At 45.7% G+C, this 26,055-nt stretch overlaps 1 protein-coding gene across 3 annotated transcripts in view; it reads left to right on the top strand.

The window, feature by feature from the left end:
* Positions 1-26,055, top strand: part of LOC107998154 (titin-like) — a 100,015-nt gene that overhangs the window by 36,902 nt on the left and 37,058 nt on the right. The window contains exon 1 of one of the 3 annotated variants that reach the window (XM_062072782.1): positions 11,666-12,264. The exons of 1 other annotated variant lie outside the window; for it this stretch is intronic. The gene's annotated coding sequence lies outside the window, so the exon portion shown is untranslated. Of the gene's footprint in view, positions 1-11,665; positions 12,265-26,055 lie in introns of those variants that run through there. One more of the 3 variants, XM_062072780.1, reaches the window with a different exon arrangement.

Genomic DNA, 26,055 nt, shown 5'->3' with positions numbered 1-26,055 from the left:
GGGGTGAGCGAAAGGAGGGGGACATTCAAATCGAGCGTCCCCAAAAGAAACTCCTTCCCTCCCTCCTTCCTTAATTCAATGCCTATCGATAACAGATAGGTACATATTCCACCCTTTCTTCCGTTAACCACTTAAAAGGAGAAGGTTGGTAAGAGAGAAGAAGAAAAAATTGAACAAAAAAGCGGTCAAAATACGGTAAAATTTTAATTAAATCGTTGGATCATGAAGAGAGAGAAAGAGAGAGAGAAGGGGTGGGTCAGAGATCTTGGCGGAAAGGCCTCCACTCGAAACACGTCACTCGCACACAGAGATTGCGGGAAATCTCTGAGCCTTTTACCTTCGCAATGTCTCGGTGGTGGTGATTGTTGAACGAGACGGGTTCGAGAGGAAGGGAGGAGGTTCCCTCGTCACGGTCGACATGCACAAAGGCTTAAACGGTAACAGAGCGGAAACGCGTCGAAATCAAACGGCAAGCTGGTGTGGGAGGAAGTGGAGGAAAGGAGGGGTGGCGCGAGAGAGCAATTGGAAAAACGAGAGAGGCGCACGTTTGGCCACCGGACGCCTTCTCGAGGATCCACTTCGCGTCAAAGGGTCCGCTTTCCTTCCATCCTCTCTCTGCCCATATATTCGGTGATCAACCTTCGCCCCCCTGCTCCTCTGTAAACAGAATCACCCTCCCTGAAAGACGAATCAATTTCGTCGACGGTGGAACACCGGCAGAAAGAAAATGCAAGGGGATTGTGCGCGAATCGAACTTGAACTCGCTCGAAACGCGCGTGGAACAGGGTGAGTATGGATCCTCGAGGGTGAATAACGCCCCGTTTGTGCGTTTCAGACATGTGGGTCGATGGGTAATGTCGATGGTTAAAGTAATTAGTCAAATTGTCCTTCTTGGAGGGGGATGTTCGCGCTTTAAGAGACGTTTACGAGCCTTACGTATTTATAATTAGGTGAGATTCGTAACTTTAAATGTAACAACGATATAACATTTCACGTTCGTTTGCTGTTAAAAAATATATTTGAAGAAATAAAAATTAATCGATGTCGAAGAATTCCGCCCTTGGCCCATCTTCGGTTTTAAATTTTTGATAAAATTTCAATTCGAATAACTGGCTACGTAATAGGTTGAGAATGCGTCAGATTTTAGAGGAATTTAGACGCTTTGAGAAGTGTTACAAACCTCGTATTTATAATTAGAAAAGAGTAGTTTTAAATTCATTGCCCTTAAGTATCTTCATTTTTAAACTTTCGATGAAATTTCGATACGATTCTACGTTCGAGTGGCTGGTCATATGCGATCGGTTAGGAATGCGTCGAATTTCAGGGGACCTCGTATTAATTGCAGGCTGTACTCGTTAATTCCATCGATCGAAATGGATTAATTCCGTCCGTCTGCCCTTGCAACGATGCGTATTCTCCAAACGGGATGAAAGCGTTTCGCGTTCCGGGTGAAACCTCGGATCGCGATCGTTCGATTCCCGTGATTTATGCGGTTTCCAGCGCGGAATCGAGGGATTTGCATATGTTTGGAGAAACAAATTTTTTTTTTTTTTATAGATGGAGATATATTCAAGCTTGATTGCCATACATATGCAACTCGATTGGGAGTAATCGATGCGAAAAGTTAGTTTCGAAAGGGACTAGTGGGATACACGGAGAAAGTTTTATTATATCGTTCTTATACACGTCACTGCTCTAATTCTCCACGTGTATTTCATATTTTTCATCCTACGACGAGAAGCGAGAATACTTTGGCCGAGATCGTTCGGAGGAAAAAAAAAAAAACAGAAAGAAGAAAAGAAACTTTTTTCCACCAGTTTACTTTTCAACGTTCTTACCATATTCCAGTCTCTCGTAAATAACGAGGAGGAGGAACGAGGATCTGGCTATCCCGAATGGAGAACGTTTGAAATTAGGTGTATTTATCCGGGTCTGGAGCTTAGACGCTCGACCGAGTGTAACCATTTCATTTCGACGTTTACGAGGGAATCACCCGGGGGACCCCCGCCAATTTGCCCGCCATTTTACAATCTTGCCCATAATAAAGGAGAAACCTCTCTATGGGAAATCGACGAGAGAGCGACGATGCTCTCGCGTCGGCCACCGGCTGATTTATCGTCCCACCACCGAGTTTGTTTCGCCTTGCTCGCCTCGCTTCGTCCCCCTTCCGTTATCGATTCGGATTTGTCGGTGGAGAAGGATGATACGCGCGAATGCAGGATCCGGAGGAACGAATACGCGGACAGTATCGGAGGTTAAACGAGGCAGCGAAAGCTAATTCCATCGACGAAGCACGCGCGAAGCGGGGAGAAAAGTAAAATGTTAATCCCTGGGAGACGCGGATGATTTATCTCGAACGTTCGGATAATTCGAGGAAGGCTTTAATGGACGTACGTAATAATCTCTGTTCAAGACTTCTCGTTCGAAAATCGGCGAGATTTTTCTTTCGAATTCTTTTCATTTTCATAATGTGTTCGTAAATTTGTCTCTCGATTTTTTCCTTTCGAGTTTGAAGAGGAATTTGAAGAGGAATCGATGCGCTTTTACGAGGATATTTTTCGAAATTCTGTTACTTTTTGTAAAAGCGAATAGTATAATTTGATAGTGAATTATATTTATATTATATTTATGAATTTATTGAATTATAGTCGAATGAATTGAGATTAATTATTATTATTTTAACTTTATGAATTAGGATTATTATTTAGTATTTTATACGATAGTTTTTTCTTTGTTATATATTATTTATTACATTCATTGAATTGAATCTAGATTAATATTTTTATACAAATTTAATAAATTTAGAATTCCTTTTTATTATACATATTTCATGGTTGATTATTAAAGCACCTTATGGTTCACTAATTTCATCATCTATTGTATTAAAACAACGAGATTGTGGAATATTACGATTAATAATGATTTCGCTGTTACAATTTATGTCCGCCATCGAAACGATCGGAACGAAAAAAAAGAGAGAACGAAAATGAAACAAGAGACCACCTATATACATATACACGTTACCCTTATTATCAGAATCTCGTGATTCACAAACGATTCATCGATCACTGCCAACGTATCGACCGTCTCCTCGAACACGTTCCCACATCCCCACGGCCCCGAAGGCCTCGTGTCATCCCCCCTCCCCTCCCCGACCTCGCGAAATGAATACACCGTCCTGACGTCATCTTATCCCGGCCGCACATGTCCCGCACAACGCACCACCCCCGCTTCTCTGGGGGCTTCTGCGGTCCTTTGTGATCCCGGTCCCGTTCGCAGATTAATCGGGATCAACGAGCCGATGAGACAGCTGCCGAGGCCAAATAGGATCGAACGTCGCGGTGAATCTCGGAACCCGGTGGCGCACGTGGCCAACCGATCCTCGATCGAGCACACATTTTCCTGCCAAACACATTTTTGCCTTGGAATCCTCGTTGACGGCGCAGATGTTCGAAACGAGATTTTCGGGGGCTTTTCTCCAGTGGTCTAATAATCGTGTGGAAGAGGGAATAATGGATTTTCTTTTTTTCTTTCTCCTCTTCGTTTGAATATCTATGCTATGGATCGCGGTTTCTATGAGTGGAAATAAGAAAGAAGTGAACGAAGAATCCGTTTTAGAAAAGTTGTATGGTAAAAATACGAAACGTAGCGTTCAAACTAGTAGAAGGAATTGGAGGAGTGATAAATTCAATAAGGCTAGTAAGATTCGTGGGACGACAATTTGGGAATGGAAAGGTAAAATTTATAATTTATAATACAACATTCTTTTCTTATTTTTTACTCGGAACGAATGGTGCAATGTGATCGTTCGATCATGTGTAGGACATCTTGTACAATTACAATTCAGATTCGATGACGCGACGCTCGTTTCGTATCTGTCTTGTAATTTTTTCCAAGATTTTGATGTTGGAAATTTCGTTGGAAATTGCTTGCTCGGATATGGAGTCAAATTTTGAAATATGCGATACATCGATCGAAAAACCTATCCAGTTCTTGCTACAAATTCCAATTTTGCGGTAAATATGCGAAAATATGAAAATTGAACTCGGTTTCTTAACCCAAGTTAACGATCTATCGTGTCCCTCGAATTGACCAACGAGTTATATCGGGGCCGAATATTTCCCGTTAAATTTTTAGACCAGAGGGAATAGACGTGCAGTTATTTTCCGACGGATCGTAAATTATCGAAAAATCTGGTAGTTTTATTGTGAAAGCTCCCGCTCTCCCTTCCTCCCTTTCGTTCGTTCCGTCCCTCGCACATGACACACGAGCCACCCCTTAAATCGACGGCTCGGCTTGAGATTAAAGTCGTTTTTCATTTCGAGGGTGTTGTTTTGGCTGGTGACACTTCAAAAATGAGGGATGTCATCGAGGGGTGGATAGGTAGGTAGGTAGGCACGCCAGGGGTTGGAAAAAGAAAAATTCGAACGATTTTCCAATTAGCGGTGATAATTATAGAATTGTGCGCGGTTAATTACCATAAATCGTTCCCGGAAATCGTCGAAAAGGGGTTCGTTTCTTTCAGTTACAGCTAATCTCTGCAAACGTGGAAAGTGCTTTCGACTCGTCTTGTGGATTTTTCTTGTAACCAGCTATCTCCATTTCCCCTTTTCGTTATTATATTCGTCGAGAAAAATACCGCTGCTTCGTCGTAGAACAACCAATTGGATATTCGTTCTCTTTTTTTCAAACGATTTTTTTAAATCGTAAGTGTAAGCTCTTCATCGAGAACATTATTTTTCCACGAAAAATCATTTCGTCCACCGAAACCCAGATTCGCGTACGAAAATATCTGATAAATATTACGCGGATCGTTCGTTCATTTCTCTTCTCGCGGACGAAATTTCGCAACCCGTTCGAAAAACCTATTCGAACCCTTAATTTTCCACGCGAAATCCACGATTTCCTAGGTAATTTCCATTAATCTCGACCAAATCTCGATTCTATCCACGGAAACGAAGATTCACGGTACCACCGATGCATAAATTTCCACCGTATATCCGATTTAAAAAATTTCACAGGATCCCTGGAGAAAGAAAGGGCAAAAAGATTCCCCTCCCCTGTAAATCCCCGCGAAAATCCAACGCGAGTTGATTAATATACCGATTTTATGGAGTTACATTTCCTAAATGGAATATATTTGGAAAGGAGAGGAAGGAGTGTGTGTTAAGAGCGTCCCGCACAAAGAGAGGGGAGGGAGCTCCGGATGCTTGGGCTTTAAAAGCATCATCGTCCCATACTCTCGGGCCAGCCCTAGCAACGCTATTGATTTCCTTCGTCCCCCTTGCGAGAACTATCTCGCAGAATTTACCCTCTTTCGTGGAAAACCGTCCTGAAAGTCCATGAAACTCCGTCATGTCAGGGGACAAGACATTCGCCGCCACCCCTCGAACTGGAGAAAACTGGAGAGAGAGAGAGAGGTTAAGGGGAGGAGGACAGGGGAACGAGAGAAGGGGGAGAAGAGAAAAATAAACGTGGAAGGGGGGAAAAGGCGCGTGCGTTCGTTTCGAGGGAATGGAATTAAGAATCACTTAGGATTTACCCTGGCAAACTGTGGCTGCTGCAACCGCTCTTTGTCCTCTTCCTCTCGTTTTTTAATTTTAAGAATCGCGCGCGATTCACGAAAGATGACTCGCGGAGAGAACGAAATGCTTGAAAATGCGAACTCTGGAAAATTGGTAGCCGGCGTTATTACGTTTTTTAACGTGATGGCGCCAAGGATTTCTGAACCGAGGTTTGCATTTGTCATTCGAGGATTTTTCCTGAAAATTCAGTGTTTTCCAGGAAGGGAAGAAGAATATTTCTTTCCGATCTTCCGGTTGAACGGAATAAAATTTGATGCCAATTCAGCAATTGTGAGACCCACTAATCTGGAACGATTATAAGATGACGCATGATGATAATTATATTTGTTGGGACTTATTCGATTTTATCGAGGAAAATCGATCGTTTAGATGGAAAGTTTCGTTTTATTTCCTTATATCCAGAAGGAAAAGATTGTACAGCTTGTTCAAACGAAATAGTGGGAGGAAGAAAAGAGACTAATTTTTTATCCTTGAAAATTGCAAAATCTAAGAAACAGTATAAATAAAACGGATTTTTATACGTATTTCGTTCTTCCTTTATTTATTTAAACTGTTTCTAAATTAAAAACAAATATAAATTGCAAGAAAAATTTGAGAGCTATAATATAATAAACAGCAGTGAAGGAACTGCTTCTTTCGAATTAAATTTCGAGCAAAACGGTTAAAATAAAAAAATAATTGGGTATCGCGATACACGAAACAACGTTGGAATTATAAGACGATCGGAAGATACTGGGAACGTTGTGTTTATCGGGAATTAATTCCCTTTGTCCGGGAAGTGGCAGGAACCAGGGCCTGTATTCCAATTGTATCTCGCCGGCACTGTTAAGTGCAAGGCAAACTAAACACGTTGTAGTTCGCACTCGAATGGCCGCAAATGGATACACGTGGCACGATTAACGAACACTTACCCAATCTCTCGACGCGGTGAATCGCGGTTTCCTCCTCGCGATAGAACGCCTCACAATGAGTTATCTACCACGTATTAGGTAGACCCTCATGGGCATTACAAGCCGAAGTAACATCCGACAATCAGGGCTATTGGTAATTCTCTCCTCTTCTGCCTCCCCTTCTCCCCCTCCTCTCCCTGTCTAAACCGCAAACTCGTATCGGGATAAAAACAGAAGAAGGAATCATTGGATGAGTAACGTTATTTTCCAATTCCAATGATTCTACGAAGAATTAATCGTAGGATTAAACTTTTTCTCGCTTTTCCCTCCTTCTCCTTCTTCTTTTTCCTTTCTTCCATGTATTTAGTCACAGTTCCTTAGTGATAGAGGTGGAATACAGTTAAGTCGGTTTATTATTAGATCGCGACGATGAAGTTAATTGGCTCCAAGGCAGGCAAGTGAGAAAGTTCTCAGAGTTTAGCGGAGTTATTGATTTAATCAGCACGAGAGATTGGGGAACGGGTAGAGGTCTCGTTCGAGAATTTGTTCTTTCCTAAATTATTTCTCCTCCAGTTTGCAGTTGACCGCCGCGATAATTTTCACGATTTTCACCGGTCGACGAGTTTCGTTCGCAGGCCACAACCTTGGCCGATCCGTGATAAAATCGATTCGGGCTGCTCTACAGGGCGTTCCAAAGGAGAGCGGTATCGGTTGGGCGCGATAGTGTTTCCTCGGCTCGGTTGCCTCGGATCGATATTTCATCGAATAACGGTGAACGATGTTTCGTCACGATGGAATGCAGTTGGAAACGTCGCAAGGCCGGTCGTCAGCGTCTCGGTGAAAAGTGGCGAGCGCACGCCGCCACTTGCACTTGCGCTCGTTTCGCGTTACGTCGTGTTAATGCGCCACCCACGCGTCTCGTCGTTGCAACCGTGGCCACCGCCGCTTCCGCCTCTGCGATAAAAAAAGAAAAAAGAACTCGAGATGACGAGGTTGGTGAGCGTTGGATGGGACGATTCCGTATCGGATGAAAATTGCGATCGAAAATTATCATGCGTGTTAAAGTAAAGGAGAAACGAATTTTGGAAAGAAATATCTGCGAGCTTTTTTCTATTCGTTATTTTGATAACGACTTTGTGGAACGGAATACCGTGTTATTTCGTGGATAAAAATAATTGGCGATATTAAATTTCGAAGAATCGTTCGACCCCGAAAGATTTATGCGAAAACACAATAAATTTATTTTACTGCGAAAAATATCCTTCCACTACATTGTAATTTTTTTATATTCTCATTAAGTAATAACGCGTAATGGATGGAAATTTCACTATTAATTTTAACGAGCAATCGTAAAAAGGAAAGGCGATAAATTGTATTACCGTGAAAAATATCTGCTTGCATCCACGATGCGAACTTCCTCGATGCTTGCCAGACCGTTCGCTTAAAATGATAATAATACGCCGATAAAAAGATGCCCGATAAAAATTCCAAAAATACCAACCCCGAGCGTACGATAAGATTTATATTGAGGTAAATACGGTAATAAATAACCACCATCCTCAAAAATATCGTCCTACATCTTTCGACTTGGACTTTGAGCCTCGATTAAAAACAACAACAGAATGCGCCGCGTTATGAAGACGCGTTTAAAAACGTTATTACTTCCTACGAGAGATTACGAAGGGAGGGCGGGAGAGCCCGTAGGTCTCTTCCTTTCCACAATATCATTCGACAAAACAATAGAGAACAATGGAACATTCCATTCCAGACTTTACACGCCGAACCGTGTAATCAGATGAAGCACCGTACCGCAATAACTGCACGTTGACTCGTACAGCCGGCTGATAGTAAAAAAGGAAAAAAAGCCCACGAATTAAAGCCTCGAGCTTCCTCCCGACCCACGTATCGCTCGGTGGCGATGCGCCGCCAAAAGAAAAATGGGAAGAAAGAGGAGGAAATCTCTCCCACTTTGGCCGAGCCAAAGATCCGATATCGAGCGTTTCCTTCTCTTTCGAGAATCCGAATCTTGGGAGGAGGAAGAGGAGTCGAAAATCGTGCAGAAAAGCGATCGATCGTGAAGCTGGCGCAAGGCTGGGGTCATCGAAGGTTCGGCCTTGACCTTATGGAAGAGTCACGTAACGACAGGCCGGCCGTCCTCGCAGAGGAGGAAGGAAGCGGCGGCGGCGACGACGACGACGACCTCGCCGAGGCAGACACCGAGGGGAGAAAGTGTAACCGATCCCAAGAGCTCGAAATCGAAAGTAATTTCCTCCATCTCCTCGCTCTTTCTCTCCTTTCTCCGCTTCCACGACCCGATCATTCTTTCTCCCAGACCGTAGGATTCAGGTCAAGTTCAACGGCTGCCTGTCCTCCACTTTCTCCACACCGTTTTCCACGTAATCGGTCCGCCACCTCTCGCAATTTCCTCGCCGAATGGAGTAAAATTCTTTATATCCTTTTTTTTCCTCTTCTAATTCATTTCTTACCCTTCCATTCCGTTCCTACGTTCTTCGTAATACACAGTTTGAATCTATTCGTATATAATCCCATAAAAGTCTCCCACAATTGAAAAGAAACACGAAAATCGAACATAAATCTCCACCGCCGATTCTTATCGCATCCGTCTATCATTTCTACCACTATCCGTTCCATCTAACCCGACCAACACCGTCTAATCGCGTTTATTACGTCAGTGTCAATGGCACCGGGGAGATCGGCGGAAGCGCGACGAAGTGCGGAGGCGCAACGAGTGTAAGAGGTAAAGAGTTGGTGTCCCCGGTTCGCTGAACCGAATTCCCCTCCCCCGACGACGACGACGACGACGAGGACGACGGAGAAGAAGAAGGAACGCGAAGAGCAAGGTGAACACAACTGGAAACCTCGTGTCTCGGGTGTCCCCCGTCGTGCTCCAACGAGGGGACCCAACGACTGCTTTACGGCGGCTTCTATGTACCCGGCTGGGATGAACTTCCTCGAGCCGTGTCGGGGGACACGCACGCACACCCCGGGGTACATGCCACTTTGGGACGTGACGTCCCCCGTGGAATCGAGAAGGCGCGACTCGAAGGTGTCGAGTGGCTCGAAAACTGATTCATCGATTCTTTTTTTCTCGCCTGAACGAAACCTTGCTTCCAATAAGTTGGAGATATCGTGGAAAAATTCGAACGAAACGTGTGGAAATTAATCGCGTTTGATATTGTTAATAATATTTCGTATGTAAAATCTCTTGTGTAAATGAAGGAGAGAGAAGGGAATGTAAAAGAGGAGGAGATAAAATTGGAGAGTTGGTGGGGAAAAGTAGCGAAATCTTGCGTGGAAGGTTAGACGAATTCGAATAGGAAGCTGACCTTCGCATTCTCTCCGTCTCTGTCTCTCGTCGAGGTTTTCCCAGAAGAATAGTTTTACAGAAGAGAGTTTCGATTCATCTCGCGAAGCCACACGCGTTGTCCTCACGATAGTGAGTCAGCGGGTTGTGGATCCAACGGCATTGACCAGTTCCCTCGGACAAATATTATCTTGAAACGAATTGCCGGATGGACCTTAACATAATTTCAACGTATCGTATCCATTCGTTTCGAATACGAGAGAATCGTGTGTGAATCATATGGCGATATACCAATTATTCGAATATTTAAGTTTATTTATATATATATCACTCGATTCTTGTAATGTTTGTTTCTTGTCTGTTTCTTTTCCGGTCATGAACCTCGATCATACTTGGATTTGAATGTATGTTCCAGATGTTTATATCAAAATTGTTGATTATATATATATTTAGATTTTATAATTCGAAATAATTTGATCGATCGTTGAATTTGAGTTTGATCCACGATATACGATACCGATAGAAAGAAATTAAAGATTGACAAATTATTTGGAAATTTATGGATAACGAGGTTAGGACAGAAAAAAAAAAATAATTACTTTCTCTCCCAAGTTCGAAACACTTACAAGCAAAGTTAATCAGCGTAACGTTCACTAACGATCACTAACTACTCTAAATCAAACCACTTACGTTGCTTCGCTCTCGACTACGTTGTTCAAAGAATTGTCTACGAAAAAACGTTTACTTCTCCTTTGAAAAATAAAAAGAAAAAAAATCGTGAGAAAAATATATAGAGAAGCGTGCCTGATATATTTCGCAACGTTGAACGATTCAACGAGCGTACGAGGTGAAAATGATGAAACGAAGAAAAGGACGAGCCCCAAGCGACGAGCGGATGCGCTCGCAACGACGTGCGGAGCGCGAATGCGCGACGGGAGCCGCGCGCCGTGTCTCCTGCGCCTCTGCGCATCGCGGTTCGCGCACCGCACTTGTACGCTCTACGTACTCTCTTCCTCGTCCTCTTCCTCGGCGGCGCGACACCGAACCCTCGAGGACTCGCGCGACCGACACGATCTAAACCAACCAGAGATCCATCGCGTGCCTCGAATACGCGAATTCTATCCGACAACCTTTCCTAACGAATACGATAAAAAAAAAAGAAAGAAACAAAGAAAGAAAAAAGCATCACCGATGGCGACCTCGAATCCCCATCTCCATCTCCACGAAAAAAAAAAAAAAAGAAAAAGAAACCGAAACGAAACGAATCGAAGCCGCCTAAAAGACGATTCGAAGGAATCGGATAAAAGGGAAAAACGGAGAAAGAAAAGAGAGAGAGAGAGAGAAAGAAATCGCGAAAAATGCGAGCAAACGCGACGAACGAACGAACGAACGAACGAACGAGCAACAGCAGCAGCAGCAGCAGCTCGGTGATTGACCATTGCCAACCAATTGGAAGGAAAGACGAAGAATCGAGAGAGAGAGAGAGAGAGAGATAATAAGGAATAAAGGGATAGAGGCGAGTGCCGAAAGAAGAAGACGAACGAGATGAGAGAAACGAAAGCAGAAGGGCGCGCGGGGAGGGGAGGGGAGGGGGAGGGACGACGAGGCGAGGAGGAAGAGAGAGAGAGAGAGAGAGATGTATCCACGGGCGGAGGGGGGAAGAAAAAGGAGAGAGACGGGGAAGCAAGGGACACAGAGAGAGGAAGAGAGGATGGTCCGGTGTAGCCGGCGGGCACACATCGGCTCCTCTCCCTCGCCAATCGGCGCGCGCGGCGTGGGGCGAGTTTGAGGTAGGGGGCCGCACGACGCACAGCGGTGGTGGCGGTGGCGTGCTGCGGCGGTGGCGGCGGCGGTGGCGGCGGCGCGGCTGCCAAGGTATTTAAGGTACCGTGAACCGGCGGCGCACGAGTAGTTCACTTCTGTTCGGTGCGGTGTCGCGGTGATTTTTGAAGGGGACAGAGGAGAAAGAAAAGGGATAGAGAGGAAAATATCACACACACGCGCGCAGAGAGAGAGAGAGAGAGAGGGACCCAGACTGGGGAAAAAAACAGGGACGAGAAAAGAAAAGAGAGATCGCGCTCTCGGGTACTCGCGACTACGCTCGATCGTGCGAGGGTGCGAGAGAGCGGCGAGGAAAAAGTAGAAATTTTTCTCGGTGTGCACTCCTCGTAGACGACTCGCTCGAGAGGGGAAGGCGAGGAAAAGGAGAGAAAGAAAGAAAGAAAGAGAGAAAAATCGTTTCGCGAACGAACGGGACGATCCGCGCGTACGTATTTTCGAAACAAGTGACCGAAGGTTCATCGATAAAGAACAGTTCCACCCGGGGAGAAGAGACCACGTTCTTCGTATACCGCGACATCGTTTCGACGAATTTATCGATATCGGATCGAGCCGGCCATCCGGAAGAACACGTCGCCGGACAGGATCGTCGGGGTCGTCTGTCGTTGACGACCGTCCTGGATAGGTAAGTCTCATCTCAAAAAAAAAAAAGAAAAAAAAAGAAAGAAACAGTGTGGATCATTTTTATTAGTGTGCGATGGAGAAAAGGGTGGAAATTATAATCGCATTTATAGTGTCGAGTACGTACGTTTCAGCGCGTATCGTTTCGTATGTAACGACTCTGTACCTCGATCTGGTGTTACCATAAGTGATCAAGATCAGTGATTCTGTTGCACTGTGTGCTCTCACTCGCGGACCACGCATCGTTCTCCTGCTCCACTTCGTCGTCTTCGTCTTCGTCGTGGATTTTAATAGAAAAAGAAAAAAAGAAAAAAAGAAAAAGAAACAAACGAAAGAAAGAAAGAAAGAAAGAGAGATGTGACAAAGAGAATAATAATAATAACAATAACGATAAATGTGTGCCTCGCGAGAGGGATACGTTGATCTGAAAGTGTGCTCTGACAAGGGAATTACGTATATATGGTTGTTACGTGCAAGGGATAAGAGGTCTTGGAAGAGTAAGCGCAATCGTTCGTTGTCGTCGAGCGATAATTCGAACGATCGCTATACGTGCGAAGTGATCCGCTTAGCTTTCAAACGCGATCGTGAGTCGTGAGAAGGGATCGATAAATCCGCGCCGGGTGTAAAATCGCTTCGTAACGGCTCGACGCCCGATCGAAATACACCTGTTACGTACACCTACGCGTTCCAACTCGCGGCAACTTTGCGAACGAGAAATTGCTCGATACGTAGAAATAATTCATCTCGTAGACGAGAGGAAAAAAGGAAAGAAAGGAAAAGAAATTTTCCAGAAAGGAATTTTCGGTAACGGGAATGGAAATTTTTCGCCACGGGGGATCGTTAAAGGAGATTTTCCGGTGTGGGTGAGCGGCTCGCGGTCGGAGGCTGGACCGGTTCGAACGGAGTCAAAGAGGGCCCGGGCCTAAATAATTCAACGCGGCGGTACAATAGGTATGCGTGGCGACCTGCAGCCGTGAAGGCTAGCCGTACGTGCACGAACACCTCGTACAATTAAGAAACCGTGTCTGAATACCGAGGCAAACACGGCCGATAGGTGAATACCAAGCGAATCTCGACGCAACTCGTAACGCATCGGTCGGAATCGGAATCTGAGAATCGGTGTACGAACGATGCTCCTTCCGTAGCGAGAATGAAACGAATATTTCGAGGATTCCTTCCCCAAGTTCGCGGACTACAGGCATACCGATCGAATCTCGACCGACGAGCCCGCAGCGGTTCGTGAAATCGATCGAAACCGCTATCGAGACGTCCGTGGTTCGAAGAGATATATTTCAAAGATTGGCGAAGATTCGGGTTTGCAAAGTATTCGGTATAGGGTATAGATTCGGGTATCCGAAATGGGAGATCCGATCGTTCCTTCGGTCCCCCTAACAAAAGGGGGAGAGGGAGGGGGAACAGAGTCGAAACGGTATCGATTTTCCCGGAGGCAGGTCCGCACGGGAATATAAAAGTAGGGTCCGCAAAGGTGGAACGCGAACCTGGTATAATGAGTCAGAAGAAATTCCAGGGATCGGTATATAATGGATCGCGGCGAAGGGCCGGGAGACGAAAAATGTAAACTAGAGGAATCTAGTTGGAGGCGCACGATCCTTCTTCGTATCCCGTCGGCCGACGTTCGTGTTCCCCTTCGTTGAATCGAGTTTTCAATACCGAGGACGATGACGACGTTAGACGAAGGAGCAAGAGTCGGGCTGATGCATCGTGTCGTTATAGAAAAAGAATCGTATGAACGTGGAGCAAAATATAATAAAGTTTCGATTTAATGATAATTCCTTAATTTCTTAACGTTGCGTTTCTAACGATGATGCGATGAACGTAACGTAGCGCGTGATATTTCGGGTGAAATCGATCGATGGTAATAACTACTCGTCTTTCGACAGATCCGAGTGGAGTGTTAAATAGTTAAATTCGTCTCGAAGTTTATTATCGTGAATCGGGTCGAAAATTGGACGAGGTTTGCGGCGAAATGTTGGTCGATACGGGGGATTTCTGAGAATGGTCGTGGATCGAGTCGGTCGGGAAGTATTCGTACAGGGGGAGAACGAGATTCGCTCCCTCTTGCGGGGAATAAAGAGAAGGCGAATTTGTCACGGTCGAGGTACGTTGAAGAAGTTACGATTGCATTATGAACCGTGATCAGGAGTGTAGGCGAGCGTGCGCTCGTTTCTCGATCCGTTGGCATACCGTGAATCACCTTTTGCCAGGAAACGCGGGCTTTCTAATCAACGATTTAACTTTGCTTCTCCGTAATAACGACGACCAATTAATTACGCGACCGCGCTCTTTATCCGCTAATTATCGCGTGGAAACGAGTGGTTTTATACCGTGCTACGAATTTTCATGAGCCTGCCTAGGCTCTTTCCAGGGTTCGATAACCGATCGTACTTGACCGCGTACGATGTATATACATTTCTCTTACACCAGCTTTTGATTCAACTTTTCATTTTTTCCAAATTTATATATATATATATAATCTTTTTTAATTTTTACATCGATGCAAATATATTATAGGATTTCGTTCGGGTTCTAAAGCTTCGACCCGAATCGAGAATCGAACAGCACCATCGACATACGACAATTCGTGACGATTATTAAACCTGCCAAATTGCGCAAGATTGTCGCATTGCGTTAATATTCTGCATTGGACGTTAATTCCATTATTGGATACGTCGCGCATTGAAAAATTCCTTCCCGCATTCCTCTTTCGCTTGGCAAATATCGTTCCAAAAAAGAAAAAATCCCAACGAGTCTAATCGACGATCGAAAAGTCGCAAACGTACGCCTCGCTCGTAATCGCATCCGTGCCCTCGTACCTTCGCTCGCGTTTCATACCTGTTCCAATCGATCGAAAGGCTAAATATTACTTGTTCGAGGTGGCTAAGAGTTGAAACCTGCGAGGGGCCTCGATTGCGATCAATGCGTGCAATTTGCATTCGCATTTTCCTCGCTTTCGTATCCGTCTTACAATGCCTCTGATTACTCGGACTCTTTGCGCACCGCCTCCACCGACTAATTGCTAATTACTAAACGTTAATTACCGAGACCATCCTCCGCTCTCTGGTCTGCGGTCTTGCACCGTGGCAACAGACAGGCCGGGTTCACCTGCCTTGTTAAACGCATCGACGAAAATGAAACAGAGTAATGAAGTGTGTGTAAGAAGCTATCCGAGGCACGCGATCCGCGAGCAATAACCGTGGAGAATCGATCCGAATAGAGAGAGAGAGAGAGAGAGAGAGAAAGAGAGTTTAATTGCGATCGATCGCGGAAGAAGACCAGAAGAAGAGAAAGATTGTTTTTTTTTTTTTTACGTAAGCCGATTTCGTATACCTTCGTAACAATACTTGCATATCGTGAGACGAATTAAATAACGATCGAAAAGGGGGGACGGAGGAGGTACGAAATAAGCAAGAAGGGGCGTAAGGGAGGATGGAACGGTTCTCTGATTCTCGTGGAGAGAGGTGGAGAGAAGAGGTAACCGTGGCAGGTTTTGAGTTAGGTGTGCCACGAATTAATTATCGACGATAATAGCCGGCTGGGCTATAGTTGGCTCTCGGTTTTTCTTTTCTTCGCGTCTGCTTCACGTCCCCCTTTCGCAGAGAGGTGAACGTTACTTTTTGCTTCGAGCTCCAGACGCGCTCAGCTTTCTTTCGTTTGCCCGTTAGTGCCGTTCAGCTTTTCAAACCGTATACTACGGCGAACGATGTCGCACAACTTCTTGGCACGACACCGGCCACTTTTACACGCTTCGCCATTTCAAGCCTGCCTGTTGTTGTGTCGCTGTTGAATAATTAACCGCTGATTCCCGAACAAACGATGCATGTACGAGTCGGATGATTAGCATTAAGGGGAGGGGGAGGGAGAGAGAGAGAGAATCCGGCGAATTTTGCCCGATCGATCGAAAAAAATACCGTGTATTGCCGAGGTGAAAGTATACGAGAGGCATCTCCAAGAATCTTCGTAAGAAGTCTTCCGTTATTGTGCATGCGCCATTATTATTTCGACCGCCCTCTCTTCCGTTCGAATCACGTAGCCACCGAGCCCACGCGAAACGGTAAAAAACCGAGAGATGCGGATCGTGTCGCGCCACGAATTCGGGTCGTGCGCGACTGGAGCGCCACGGTTTCGTCTGGAAAAGAAAAAAAAAGAAAAAACAATCTAACCTCTTCGACAGACCGCCTTTCGACTCTTGGAATGTTTCGTTCCTCGAAACATGGCGGTCGTCTCTTTTACGAGACGTAGCGAAATTTAATTATCGAATTTTTTATGCACTAAGGGAATGTCGTCCCGATGTCCAGAGAGATATCCGAATCTCATACGTGATGAGAATTTTGAGAATATCGAATTTTTTAGAGAAAAAAAAAAAGAAAAAAGATTCGACGATTTTTGATTCATAATTCATCAGAAGATTTTTATTTATCATCGATTCTCCGTTTGAGATTAGATCTCGATTAAATTCTCGTTCGAAGAGAGTGAAATGAAAAGTGAATTCGAAAACGATCGGTGTTACTTTTGGTTGGATCATAGCCGCGTTTAACGAACGGTGGTCGTCGGGTTATATCTTTCGAACGCCAAACTATTTAGAAGCGATCGAGCATTAAAAGAGGCAGCGCTTCCTATCGGCTAGCTGGGTATATAGCGTTTCAAAAAAAGAACAGCACCTGGACGGCTGGTCGGCCACTGGCCCCTACCTGGCCACTATTGAAAAAGGGCTATTAAAAATATCGAGCACGAAGACTCGACCTATCGGCCCGTGAAATCCTGTATTCAACGTGTGCTAAGGCGGTGTTCAAAAGCGGCGATCAATTATTCATTCTCCCTAAACGCACGACGAAACGTACGAAAAATTTAAGCGATGCCATTGGAATTCCCCCAAACTCCCGCCAATTTTTCAAATGCCTATATATTTTGTACGTTAAATTTAGAATTTTTACATTTTTTATATTTCCTTTCGAAACGATTCTTCTTCTTCTTCTTTTTTTTTTCTTCGCAACCAAAGTTACCAGAGAAATATCGATAATTCGTTAACATCGTCGAATATTTTATTTGAAAAAAAAAAAGAAGGAAGGAAAAAAATTACTTCACGTATCGAGCACGAACCTCTCGTAAATTTTTCAAATTTTATTCCCCGCAAAGAGTTCGATACTTCGACTTCCTGATATTTCTTTCAAAGAAAATCCATACAATTCACAGTTAAATCTCTTTGCCTCTCGACGAATATTCCAGCTACATTACCACCGAGTAAAAAGAATACTTACACCGAAGTTAAGTCAGTCTATACCCCTTCGATTATTCCGAGAGCTCAAACCCGGGAACGCTATAAGGTAAACGACTTCGAATCGTAAAACAGAGGAACAATGGAGGTTCAGAAAGTTCTTTCAAACGAGGAATCGACACCGATCACGTTCGAATTCTATTCGCACGGGGCTTGCGGTACCGACAATGCGACCACCTCGTATTCAAGGCACGCGTGCCTCGTACACCAAGTGCTAATTCAACGTCACGCCTTGTTCCCCGTAGCCGAATCTTTCAAAGAGACCACGGTAACGATGTACACGCTCCTTCCACGGCACACCGTTTCCTCCTACGATTATCGCGGAATTTGGATACGCTCGGGTTCGCGCGCGTGAATAAGAATGAAGGCTGGGGAAGAGGTGAAACGGGGAGGGATCAGAAATTCGCGGGGACAATTCTTCGGGCCAATGACTCGGGCAGAAGGGTGCATCGAAGGTTCAACGATTTTCATTTTCGCGATTTCACGTACGATGGTTAACCGGCCGTCACTCCATCCGGCGAAAAAACGAAAGGAGTCCCGTGCTGGGTATCGACTTTCCGTCACAATCCTGGATTTTGCTCGCGTCGTGTTCCGGAAGGGAGGAGAAGAATCTTCTTTAGCAGCGGTGGAAACGAATTTTCCATCGTTGGGAGGAACGAACAAAGAAATTCAATTACAGAATCGTCCGTTTCGCCGGCGTTTCTGTCGAACAGTTTGCGTTTGAACGTTATCGTATCGTGTATGTATATATATATGGAAAATTAAGCGACACGAACTATCAATCGGTATAAATACCTCGATGGGTGGGTGATTTTCTTCGATACTCTTCGAATTTAGAATTTCTTTCTTCTTCGAACACGCGTTCTCTCAACTTCGAAGAGGTTAAGCACGTTACTAAGTACTCGTTACTCTCTTCGCCGTCAGATGGCCTCATTTGCAAAGTACAGGTTAAGTTCGAGGAGAGGGAGATGACGTACGGGAGGGACGAAATGGTTGAAATCCAGTGGATATTTCGAATTAACATCGGCGTTTACGGCGAGACCGGCGACACGCGACCGTCGTGCTGGAATTCACGCGGCACGGTTTCACGGTCGTTCGTGGATCCGCGGTCTGAACGGGTTTCGAACGGTTTCTGTCTGGCCGATTCAAATACCACGAATGGGCTTACCTTGTGATATTCGTATTCCTTACGTGGCCATGCCCGTGCCTCGATGTCGAATGCGGTTTATGAGCTCTGCCCGGTAACCGGTCGTGTACTCGATAAAAATCGGCTACTCTACCTCGACGAGATCCGAGAGAATTTCAATGCGCGCACGAATCGGCTCCGAGGGAACGAGCTTTGGACTCGTCGCACGTATTGCACGAACGGTTTTTAGAACGTTAATCGACCGACGCCGGACTCGATTTCGTTCGAGTTCCACACAGCCCTGTTTGTCCGATATTTTCGATGCCTTTGATAAAATCATCGACGAAACCGTCGTTGTAAAAATTGCTCCTTCTTTTTCTCTCTATTTATTTTCAATATTCTCTCAATAGTCTTTTAATCTGATAAACGTAATGTTTTTAATAGTTAATTTTTTTTTCAATCTTGCGTAACGTGAGATTTTTTCTTTTTCCAAAGTTATGTTTCAAAAGTCGCGTTACCACGATCTTGACATTGAGGCCGAGTGACGTAAAAATCGACGAGAATGAACTTATCATGTTTCTTTCATGCACGGTCTTCATTTATGTAAATTGCCCACTTAAATCGTGCAGAAAACGTGCTTTCTTTCCTTTCGAAGTTCAACGAACACCAAAGAGCCAATAAACCCAAATTTACATAACTTGGAAAAAAATAAATCGCTTCCTTGGAAAAAAAAAATACACGGCCGAGTCTCGAAAGAATTTATGCAAAAATAACGTCTCGGGTATAATAATAATTCGCGAAATATCCGAAATCCTTTAGAAAATTTCGTAACGCACGGGTTACGTCACCTCGAACACGTAACCTCGAAAACCGATTACCGATTCGATCGCCATTGCTTTTTCGTTGAAGAAGAAAAAAAAAAAAACAAAAAAGTTGCATCGACCATTCTTTCCGGTTTGTTTCTTCTCTGAATCATTCCACACCGATTCGTTCCTCTCGAAAACGCCTCGACGAGAAACAAAAGAAGAAGAAAAAAAAAAGAGAAACACCAAGTTTCGTGATTCGTAATTCATTCGTATGCACGAAAGGGACGATTCTCTGACTTAACGTCACCTCGATGCGAATCAGACCTGAGTCAATGGAGTTTCCACGGTAAATTCGGTGGAGCGACAGGTGGCCTAGAAAAGAGGAGCCTTCGGAGCCCTTTAGTCCCGGGACAAACGAAAATAAAGGTGTCGAGATACATAGAATCCAGTTCGTGGTGGTTTAGTGAACCTGCACTATTGCCCCAGTTCCTCGAACAATGTAGGCATACCTGTATCGCGCACGTATCGCGTTGGAATTGTCAGTGACAACCGGTCGGTGACCTATCCTCGTCTCTCTTTTCTATTCCCATCTCTTTCTTTCGTCTCCTCGACCCGTAATATATTCTTTCTCCTCGCCACCGACTATCGTTCTCCACTGTACTCGACTATACCTATAAGAAGGCGAGGCACGGCCATGCACGGGGACGCACCGCGCCATTTTATTCACGAAAATAATCCGGTAACAGGTGTAACGGCCTCTGTGAATCCATTCTCATATCTCGTTCACGAGATCACAGGTGTTCTCGATTCGATGAGAGTGAAAATGATTTTCCACTTTTTCGTCTCCGCTTATCTCATAAATGTCACTCGGACGAGTCTTATCCGATCCGACACGTGTAATTGCCCCCTCCCCCCTGTGTTTAGGCACTCTCTCAGGCACGAAACGATCCGCGCTTGTCGCGCAACTCGTTACACCGGGATTAAGCTGTAACTGCGTTATTGCCGTTCTAGTTTAACATCGGATTAACTTGTCGTAAAATGGTAAACTGTCCATTTACCGCGTTCGTCGTCGTTTCACTGCGATCCGATACAATTAAATAAATACGATAAATTTCAATCCATTCCCTCTTCTTTCTTTCTAAATAATTAGAACAAATAGCTGATACTGAGTTGATAATTAATTGATCAAGCAGATAAATAACCTCTTCGTTTTAATATTCAAATTAATTCTCAATTGAAGATCAAAAAAATCGTTACTTCTGACTTCTTACTTCCAGCCAAGATTCTTTCGACTAATTTTTTCTCGATTATAGATTTATTCTAAAAATCTATAAACGAGATTCTGGAAACACGACCATGACCAAATCGGCCAGAGGTAACCGGCGATCCTATATAGCTTGCGTAGCCTGTGTGACAAAAGCGAGGACAGAAAAGGCTTTAAGAATCGGCTCCCTCTATCTGTATACGCGCGATTCAATTGCAGCGAATCTTCCATATTCGGTTTATCGAGCGGGGCCTGCTATAGGCTTATTTATTGCTGTTAGGAGGAATGAAAGAGAGCCCGGGCAACTCTCTGGAAGTAGCGCGGTGTTCCAGGGAACAGGGAGTACCGTAAGAGTGGCGGGGATTAAGTACAATAGCGCGTAACATTATACAGCGAATGAAGGGAGCAGCACGCGTGCGACGAGATCAAATCGACGAGAAATCCCTCCCTCCCTTCCTCCTTCCGTACACCATCGCTCGTTTCCACGATCGAAATTTTGTCCTCTTGGAAATCGAGATCGTCATCGCGGTCTTGGGTTTTTTTATTATTCGTCATCGACGAATGGAAAGCCATTGAACGAGGAATGAATCGAGGTATTCGAGGAAGTAGAAGAAAAAAGTAATTTGATTAATACGATGAGAGATAACGAATCGGATGATAACGATTAAGATGGTAGCAATATTTAGTAAGTGTAGCGTTAGAATTTAGTGTGGTTTAGGAGGAAACCGGTTTGACGGTGTGATATGAATTTAGAAGAAGAAAGGAAGAAAGAAAAGGAATGGAAGGAAATAGAGGGAAAGAAGAGAGAAAGAGAGAGAGAAGGAAGACGTGTAATTTAACTTGGGTGGTAGCCTTCTCGTTCTTCTCGTAACCCGAGATCGAGGAATCATCTCGTGCGGATGAAGAAAGAAAAGAAAGAAAGAAAGAAAGAAAGAAAAAGGCGCTCTCAAACTCGAACTCTTCGATTACAGAATTATAGTTAATTCGAGGCTGGAGAAAGATCGATGGGAGCAGAGAGAAACTTCGATTTAAGATTAAGGATGGACGGAGAGAGGAGAGGGCCTTTTCGTGATACGATATCGCGTGGAATCGGCGGAACTTTACCGTTGACGAGACGCACGCGAGTCGGCCGAGTTTTAATCGGGTGGTTGAGAAAAAGAGGGAGGGAGGGAGGAGCGAAGCGAAGGAAAAAGGAAAAGATATGAAAAGGCAAGCGGAGGCAGATATAAGCGCGATCCCGGGCGAGAACTAATCTCTAATGGTAATCGGCCCTCGGTAACGGTAAATTTTCTAACCGGTGCTCAGTTTCTGCTTTAACGCCATTAACCGATCTCGTAGAACCGATCCAAGAGACTGATCTCGAAGGGGCCTTAAGTGACTTTTCTCGAGCACAATCGGCCGTATTTCGATAACGTTCACTTCCTCCTCCCGATCGCTAACCGTAAGCTTTATCGTTTAGAGCCGGAATGAAATTGAAACGATCGAATCGAGCTAATTTGTTCGGCTGGAGTCGTATAGTTCGTCACGGAGCTATTTATTTAACTCGTTACGAGTAATTGGGTTGATTTCTTGGTTCAAACAAAAGTGTATATTCTTCCCTCTTTTTTTTCGTTCGTTTGCTTCCTGTCAATTCCTCGTTGTTATTTTCAATGATTCATTCCTCCACGAGAGGAGGAGAAAATGGAGCGGAATTGTGACACATAGGAAATCCCCGTGATACACAACGATTGCGTTCTTCGTTCGTATTCTACCCATTACTTCCTATCATTGTTGCCAGAATTTTCGCACGATTATCCGCGCAAGAGAAACGAGAAAAACTCGCTGGCAATGGGCTAATTGCAATATTGCGTAAGGTAATCGGTACACGGTTGCCCGATCACGTTCCATTTTCTATGAATCGAATATAAACCGTCTCTTTCGAACGAAAATATCGTCCTGAGATATTCGAGGTATCACGAAATATTCAAATCAAACTCGTACGATCGAACAATCGAAAATGGATCGACGATCGACTCGTCCGTTGGTTCCACGCCCTAAAAGAGAAAGCAGTTTTTTTTCTGGCAGCCGTCAAAATCTTTCGCAAACGATTCCATTTGCAATCGACGCTTGTGTATGTCCCCGCGTGTCGCCACCACTTTCACCGTATTCGCTTCTCGAATATGGACCGACCCACGTGTCTCGTTCCACGAAATATCGTCGAAACGAAGCGACGAAGCAGCGAGAGAAAGCACTCTCCAACTACGATCAACTACTAGATGAAGCCACATCTTCGATCCTCATCGATCCCACTATGGGGGAAATCGATTTCTGCCCACCGTACGAGTTTATTATTAGTCGTACGCGACCTTGGCTCGAGGCGGAGGAGGACCTCCCCCAGATCGCCATCGTCGTCACGTACTCGATCCACGATTCTACGAAAGTGTCGCCCCGACGCTGCTCGTGCACGACTCTTTTGCCCGCTCGCGCGGCGATAATGCATCCAGGCACCGGGGTCCGGATCATTCGTCTTCGACCTTCGCGGTGATGATCTCGGGTGTACCAGTTTCATCTTCTTCGTCCCTCCCTTCTTTTTCTCCCCTCCTTCTCGCCCGTTTCGTCTCGAGGGGGAGAAGAAACTGTCGCTTAACGAGCGCGACCGAGGTACGATCGTTAATCGTCCGGCATTCGCGTATATCGCGAAAGCGATGGAGGCCGTGAAGAATGAAACCTCCGCCCCGGTTACCATCCCGCTATCTCGACCAATCATCGGCGTGACGGCGATTAATAACCCCTCTCGTTCCTCGACAACCCTTATCGCTCCCGCGAATAATCCACCTTCCACGTTTTCGGACGTACAGAGGAATACATAGAGCGTATCCTTGAAATAGGGGCAGAGCGAGTAGGAGAATCGAATCTGACGTCGGTGAAGATTCTTTTTCCCTTTTAAATCGAGGATCGGGTGTAGCCTTTTTCTCGAGTATCTGGCTGGCTTGATCGAACGTCGGAATCGACGAAAGAGGGGACCGATATTAAACCACGCCGGTTTCAATGGAACATCGAAATGAAACTTTTCGTCCTTTTCATCCTGCTCGATTGGGGGAGGTCGAGTCGATAAGGATTCGTTCATTCGGGGGGAGGGGCAAGGAAGGGCGAGACGAGAGGAAGCCATAGAATTAGAAATAATTTTCCCATCGATACGATCCGATACGATATCTCGGCAGAGGGGGAGGATATCTCGGAGGATGTTATTATTATTATTATCGTTATTATCGTTATTATTACGGAGTGGTTCGATCATTAAGGGTATCTCGAATCGGAGAGCGGTCGGCCACGTAAAACTTAATTAACCATCTGCCGCGTCGGTTGCTGCAGCCTTGAAGCAACCCTCTCTCGACGGAAGATGGAAGCGAGATTTATATCATCGATCACCGGGTTCGGGTCGTCGAAACGAGCCGCGACCCGCGTTCGTTTCGTGGGTGTCCTCCACGGTGTCCGATTATCATCGTTCCAAGGCGGACGACAGTCGGACAGGTTTCGGTCTGTCGTCGCGTGAACCTGTCCCCGATCAAGGTGGGCTTCGATGAAGGAGGGGGAGACACGATTCAAGGAAGATCCTATCTGGATCCTCTTACACGGGGTAAGACACAACAACCACGCCATCGAGCGTTGGGTGGCTTTGTTGTCGGGTCGTGGTCCGCAAGCTCGTATCCGGTTCACCCGTCGCCGACGTTATTTCGCCTTGCCCTGCCTCGAGAAGTCGATCTTCGCAGGTCAGCCACACCGTTCGTCTGCGCCGCCTCGAGAGAGAGAAGGAGGGGGAGAATAAGCTTTATGCATGTGTGACGTTCGGTGTGGCTAGGTTCGTAAAAAAGGGCGAGTGGTGGGGACGCGAGGGTGGCCCTGCACCTGGGCCACGGGGACACCGCAGAGCTGTGTGCCCCCGCTGTGTGGCTCGTGCACGAGCCGACTATGCTTCTCCCTTTACAGTCCACCAACACCTCCGGTTGCTTCGCGCGAATACACCGACGGGCATTATTCCGATCGTGCGCGCTCTATCTCCTCCGACTCTCTCCCCTTATTCCCCTCGCAACAACCACGCCGTTCAACACACACGCACGCACACACCCCTCTGCCCCCCATGCAACGAATTCCTTTCTCGAAAAAGACTTCGTCCCAATTTCACTGTCCAATATCCAAACCCGTCCGTGGTTCAAAATTCCATGTAATATGATCGTTACGCCCTTTGCTCTTCTTTCTTTTTTCCGTGGAAGGGAGCCTCTGTTTCATTCGGCCGCGGCCATAAAAAATATTTATACATCTTATGAAACTACAAGTAGGAATATCCGTCGTGCCAGCCGGATGCACGAATATTGATCATCACAACCGCTCCGCCGGATTCTATTTATAGAGGGCCACTGGAACAAGGCCGGTTCCCGTTCCAGTAGGCCGGTTCCAGCTCGGCCGTGCAGACGGAGCGTGCGTAGCTCCGTCGCTCGGATCTCTTCTCGTTTTCTTTTCGCGCCGTTGACAAGATTGGCGGGGCGGCGAGTCGTTCGTTACAGAGGTGAGGTTGAAAATTATTCCAGCGCGTATATACATATATATATATATACGCCGGATGCGCGTATATTAATCACACGGGCCGGCCCCGTCGTGCCTTTCAACGAGGGGAGAGCGTTCAACACCTGGACCACGGGCGGAGGACAATGGCGAGAGAGAGCGCGGTTCTGGCTCGTGCTCGAGCCGGCGCTCTCTTCTTCTTCCTTCCCCTTTGTGCCGAGCCGACCGGTACCCACGCACCCACCTAAAACGCGTTTATCGCGTTGGTTAAACTTCATTTTCCGACCCCATCCCCTTCGTATGTGTGCGCGCAAGTCGTTTCTTCTTCTTCTTCTTCTTCTTCTTCTCCCTGTCCCGCTTGAATTTCTCTTCTGTTTCGCGGAATCTATTTGCCAAGCATTTATAACGGGGAGGGGGGATTGGTTACAATAGGCGGTCGATTCGACGCGAATCCTTGTAAGGATTCCGAGGCGAATGCCGTAATGATCGTTCGCTCGACATGCGAAATGCCGCCGTGTTCGAACGGTTGGAATAGAGAGATCGATTCGCCGCGCCTTCGATCCCGAACTTACGCGTTAAGTGGCGAAAAAGGAGCGGAAGGAGGAAGAAGGTGGTGGCGAAACTCGACCGGTCACGTTCGATTCCGCGAAATCTCGCGCACGTTCGTCGTAGGCCGGGAGCCGCGCCAACTCGCGGTGGATCACCGGTTCCTTGTACCGGTTTCCTAGTCGGGATGTCGCGTCGCCGATCTGAAAAGCTGGTACGAG

The sequence above is a fragment of the Apis cerana genome, linkage group LG3 (genome assembly GCF_029169275.1).
Source record: "Apis cerana isolate GH-2021 linkage group LG3, AcerK_1.0, whole genome shotgun sequence".
NCBI lineage: Eukaryota > Metazoa > Arthropoda > Insecta > Hymenoptera > Apidae > Apis > Apis cerana.
This window is presented reverse-complemented; position numbering and strand designations above follow the sequence as displayed.